We start from the raw sequence: 6072 nt of genomic DNA on the forward strand, positions 1-6072 counted from the left end.
TGGGAAGGGTAGCGGTCGTACGCCAATTACCATGTTTCTCTTTTATTATATAGGATAGGTTAGGCCCTGGCCGGGTGGTTTAGTTGGTAGAAGCATCGTCCCATACACCAAAAGGCTGCAAATTCAATCCCTGGTCAGGGCACATACTTAGGCTGTGGGTTTGATTCCCAGTCTGGGAGTGGACGAGAGGTAACCAATTGATGTTGCTCTCTCACATTGATATTTCTCTCTCTCTCTCTCTCTAAATATCAACTAAAAACAAACAAACAAACATATCCTCATGTGAGGATTAAAGAAAGAAAGTAGGTCAGGGGTCATTTTCAGGGGCTGAGAATGGTGGGAGGGGCTTAATAGAGAGGTGAATTTTACTTTATGTAAATTAAACCTCAATTAAAAGAAAACCAAAACAAAATATTGACACATACATAATCTCATTGTATCCCCATATCTCCATCACCTGGGGCAAATTCTCTCATTTTTGCTATGAGAAGTTTAGAGGAAGTGGCACTCCAGAGGAATCAGAACCGTCCCCGCCACCTCCATCCCTAACTTGGAGCTACTTCTACTCTGGAGCTACCCCTCACTGACTGCACACCCTTCAGTCAGTTCTCTCTCCCATCTTCCCTTTCCCAGGAATGCCTAATGTTCGAAGCCATCAGTTTAAATAACACCAATAGTTAATCAGTTAATTTGTGGATTAAAAGTCTAGTGACGGGTATTCTGAATTCCACAGGCTTCAAAGAGCCATATTCTTTCCAAGGTCCCTAGTTTTGTCATTCGGAGGAGACAAAGGAGACCTCCTTGGGGGAACCACATGCCCTGGCACATGTTCCTCTAATATAAAAGGAACTTGGGGTTTGTAGGCAAAATATTCTTGCTATGGTCAGCAAGAAGCCAGATCAAAAGAGCCAATCTGACACGCTTCCCAGCAGTGACTTCAAAACTGCCCTTGGAGTGTGTTTTGCCCGTTGGAGAGGGTCACAATGAAGACTGATTGGATTATTATTGCTTTAAATAAAAGTCATTGTCTCATCCAACCTCAAACATCTCCATTAAATGAGGCCTGTTTGCTTGCTCTTTGTAAATTGGGCTTTGACTCTGTGAGGGACATATAATATGTGCAGTCTTATTCCTTTATATGAAATTCCTCCTACGTAATATAAAGTCTAGCGTATATCACAACAGTAGTCGAAGTGGTCAATGAAACAACTTCCATCAACAAATTCCCAATGGAACTAACCCTGGCGCTAAGGGAACTAACCCTGGCGCTAAGGGAACTAACCCTGGCGCTAAGGAACAAAACATCCTCTGCTGCTCTCTCTTACAAAAGCTATGAACCAATGCCTTTGGTTTTCTGACAAAGGAGAAAATTAGTTCAAGGACTATAAGTAAGGTGTAGGCTAAACACAGACTGGCCCTTGACATAATCCCCTCCTCTCCACCCTGACCCCTACGACCTCAGAATTGTTGAAACACATTTTGAGAATGCAGAGCTGGGCATTCTCTGTTTTCCATCACCCTGGGATGTGCATGCCAGACAAGGAAGCTCTCCTCAGCCCCCTGGCAAAGGTAAAACCATCTTTATGATTTTCGCCCCTGATATTTCTAGGAGTGACTTAACCTATACCAATGCAGACCAAAGTATGGTGAGATTGAGATAAACAATTGCGAGGTTCCGTATTGCAGTGTTTATTATGTACCAACCACAGACCAGCTATCAGGCTGAGTGTCAGGGATATGACTAGGAGCAAAATGGGCACAGTCCCCGACCTCACAGGACTTCTATTCGAGTGGGGCGGCTGTCCATACATAAGTAAACAAATACCAAATAAAAACAGGTGCTGATTGGCTTAGTCCATTTATGTTGCTATAACAAAATGCCACAGATTGGCTCATTGATAGCAACATAAATCTATTGTTCAGTTTTGGAGGCTGGAACTTCAAGGCACTGGTCAGTCCACTCTTCAGGGAGGGAAAAATATGGGAGGGATACTCTGACATGTTCTCTATCCCCTTTGAGGAAGAATGACTCATCAGCTTGGCAAATTTGAGAGGAGAAACGGTTGCCTGTGGCTCAGTGCATTCTCCCTAACCCAGCCTTGAAGAATCCAGGAGGACTTCTTGGAGGAGGCTATGATGGTTATGTCAAAAAAGATGAGAAGGGAGGTAAGTGGGAGATACCATCTAGGGCAGAGGGACTTGCATATGAAAATCCCTGGAGGCTAAAGGAAACATGGTCGTTTAGGCAAAAGGAAAGAAATTCTGCATGGTTAGCGTGTAGAGGGTGGGAGAGCAGGAGCTGAAAGATGAGACTGGCCAAGGAGCCAGATCCTGAAGGGTCTTAATGTGCCAGACTCTGGAGTCTGGGCTTTATCCCCAGAACGTGGAGATGGATGGAAAGGTTTAATCAAGAAAGTGAAGGTATTTCATTCCTGATAGGTCATTCTGGCTGCAGGATGGAGAACAAGCAGGAGGTTGGCAGTTCCCAGCCCTCTCTGAAAATGTGAGGAGAGGAGGAAAGGGTCCTTTGTCATGGCTTAGAGATCTTCCTTTTGGCCCTCCCGATCCAATTGCCCTGGGCTCCAGGTCTGAGCTCCTGTCAGAGGGCCCTTTCATAGACCCTAGACCAGCGGTTCTCAACCTGGGGGTCGCGACCCCTTTGGGGGTCGAACGACCCTTTCACACGGGTCGCCTAAGACCATCCTGCATATCAGATATTTACATAACGATTCATAACAGTAGCAACATGACAGTTATGAAGTAGCAACAAAAATAATTTTATGGTTGAGTCACAACATAAGGAACTGTATTTAAAGGGCCAGAAGGTTGAGAACCACTGCCCTAGACCCAGCTCCATAACCACTCATTCCCTCTCCCCTACACGCCTACAGATGGGCGCAGAGTCCCAGTGGTACTGCACAATCCCTCATAGTTTCTTTACACCCTGCTCACATATTTGTAAACAACCTCATTATTAAAATCTACTTGAATGATCCTAATTTGAGTGTGCTAGCTGACTCTTTCTGGGACCTTTGAGGTTATACCCTCTTCCCCCCAAAAGAAAAAAGACTATGCAGCAGTAAAAAACCCTTTGAAACAGCATGGAGGCACCTCGAGAGTATTATGCTAAGCAGAATAAGCCAGTCAGAGAAAGACAAGTATCACATGATCTCACTCATATGTGGAATCTATTGAACAAAATAAACTGATGAACAAAATAGATCCAGGGACATAGAAGCAGAAGCATGGAACAGACTTCAGAGTCTCCGAGGGAAGGCTGAGAGGGAAGGGGGGTGGAGGGTGGGCAGGGGAGACATCAACCAAAGAACTTGTATGCGAATATGCATAACCCATGGACACAGACAATAAGGTGGTGAAGGCCTGGGGGAAGGGGAGGGCTAGAAGAGGTCAGTGGGGGCAGGGGGACATATGTAATACTTTCAACAATAAAGATTTTTTAAATAAAAATAATTTTAAAAAGAAAAGAAAAAAGGAAGCGTAAGTGGCATGGGGAAAGCATGGAACATCCAACAACTGGGGATTCGTGTTCACCAAATCTGGACCTGGTCTCTGCAGACCCCATCCTTGCCCTGATGGACCTGACAGCCTAAGAAGACTTACCTGATCACCAACCTCTCCCCACCCCACCTCAGGCCTGGAAGCATGTCTCCCTCCTCTGAGCTCTTACAGCAGGGGTCCTCAAACTACGGCCGCTGAAAATATCTATCCGCCCACCGGGTGTTTTTGCCGCCGCTGTGTGCATAGGAATTTGTTCATAGTTTTTTTTAAAACTATAGTCCGGCCCTCCAACGGTCTGAGGGACAGTGAACTGGCCCCCAGTTTAAAAAGTTTGAGGACCCCTGCCTTACAGCATTCACTGGCTGTGCAGCTAAGTGAGCACTTAGTCTATCCTCATTGCAGTTATTTGTATTCATAATTTACTACCCTATCAGGTTTTAGATTTTGGGTGGGCAAAGATGACCCTATTTTTATATAACTTCTTTATTGACATATAATTATTGGCAAGCCATAAAATTCACTCTTGTAAAGTATACAATTCAGTGGAAGATTATTTTATTTACCTTGGATCCTTTGTAGCAGTGCTTCTCCATCTTGGTTGCACATTAGAGTCACCTGCAGAGCTTTAAAAAAAAATACTGCTGCCTGGTCCTCATCCCCAGAGGTTGTGACTTAATTGGTTTGGGGCACAGCCAGGGTATTGAAATTTTTAATAGCCCTGGAGTGATTTTAACTTGTAGCCAGGATTGCTCTGTAGTGCTTGGCACATAACTGGCACCCAATAATTGTTGGTTGTAATCATGAATAAGCCCTAACTTCTAATATCCAGCTAAATTAACTCACCCAAGAGCTACCTTCCCTGTCTCCCTTATAGCCCATCAGCTCTTATAATGTAATATCCTACTTATGTCTACCTCTCCCACTTAGTGTGAAAGATGACTAAGAGACAAAAGCATTTAGGGAGGATGACTGATTACTTGTAAAGACCTGCAAACTTCAGTAGGATTGGATCACTGAATACTAAACACAACAGAATACAAAAGAAATAGAACAATACAAAAGAAATATAAATGTAACATAGTCCAAATTTCTGTATTCAGAAGTCAGGGATAAGATGGTTTTCGTTAGAAATTCAGTAATTTATGGTAAAAGCTCAAGCTTTCACTCATTTTGGAGACCAGATGTAAAAGTAGTTCTGCTGCTTTGTTTATGTCAGGGCTGAAAGCGTCTTGTCATTGTTTTTTCTTCCTGTGGGACTTGATGTTCACTGTTAAAATGGTGGCAGGGCAGTCTAATTTTTGTTTCCACAGCTGTGAGCAGCCTGAAGGCTGGGACTGTTCCAGTTTTATACAGAATGGCATCCCAGTGCTGGCACATGTTAGGTGTTCAATAAATATTGGTGGAATGGATATGATCACACCTCATGCCACAGTATTTAAATATGCATTTAAACTGCACAGGTTTCCCGTTGTGGATGGAAGAAGGGCTTCTATGGAAAGTAACCTCACAGGGTGATCTGATCAAAAATTCCTAACTGGGCAGGTCATGCCCCGGCATATAACTTCTTTAGTAAAAGGCTTAGCTTTCCCTTAAGTAAGCCCTGTCCATTGTTGCTTGCGTCTAGGTTAACATACCTTTGAAAAGCCCCCTTTCAGACCCCTCCTTTTAAAGTGTGAGTTTAACTATCCTGCAATCCAATCCCCAACTCACTTTCTCCTATTTTCATGTAATCTTTGCGTTATCGCCTTCATCTCAAATGCATAAAAGAAACTGAAAAACGTATTCTCTGAAGCTTTGGGGATCTTGCTCCCTGGCATGTGTTGTCAGTTTGGCTCAAATAAACTCTTAGGAAAATTCTCTGTAGGTTGGGACATTTCTTACTCGGACACTGTTTTTGATACTTTCTGCAGTTCTTAATTATGGTGCTGCAAACTGCGGGGCCACTCCTTAAACTGCCTCGACTACAACAAACTCCGGAGAGGCTTTTACTTCCACATAAACAGTTGTTGGGGCGGAGTGGAGGAAAAGGATGTCTGTGTGTGTACAAGAGTAGCAAGATGGTCAGTCCCAATTAATAAATTACGAGATTATCACGTCTGGGAGCTGTCCTTCAGCGAGGCGGGTCACCCTGCCTATCTTGTAACACTACCTAACACCTGCCATTGACACCTCCCCACAGCCAGATCCCAAGGGTCCTCGTGTGTGCACCCGAAGCCGCGCCCCCAAGTCCTCCGCCGCCTCAGGATCTCCGCCCACCCCCACCCCCCACCCCCACACCGCCACCCCACTCAAGCTGGCGGTTACGCCCCAGGACGCAATGCAAAGCCACTCAGAGCACTAAAAAAAAAAGTAAAACCACTCGTACCAAGGAGAGGCAGCGTTATTTAGGCAGCCGGCTACTCCCCCAGAGTCTCCACCCTGTCCCCTGGGCCCAGCGCCCAGCACTCATACGGTGCCCGGCTTCAGGAGCCCCAGCTCCCTCCACGTGTCCTGTCTTCCCAGCAGCCTCCGCAGCTGCCTAGGGAGGAAACCTCCTGACAACTCGCGGTCTGC

This window comes from Myotis daubentonii, chromosome 1 (assembly GCF_963259705.1).
Source record: "Myotis daubentonii chromosome 1, mMyoDau2.1, whole genome shotgun sequence".
NCBI classification, from domain to species: Eukaryota; Metazoa; Chordata; class Mammalia; order Chiroptera; family Vespertilionidae; genus Myotis; species Myotis daubentonii.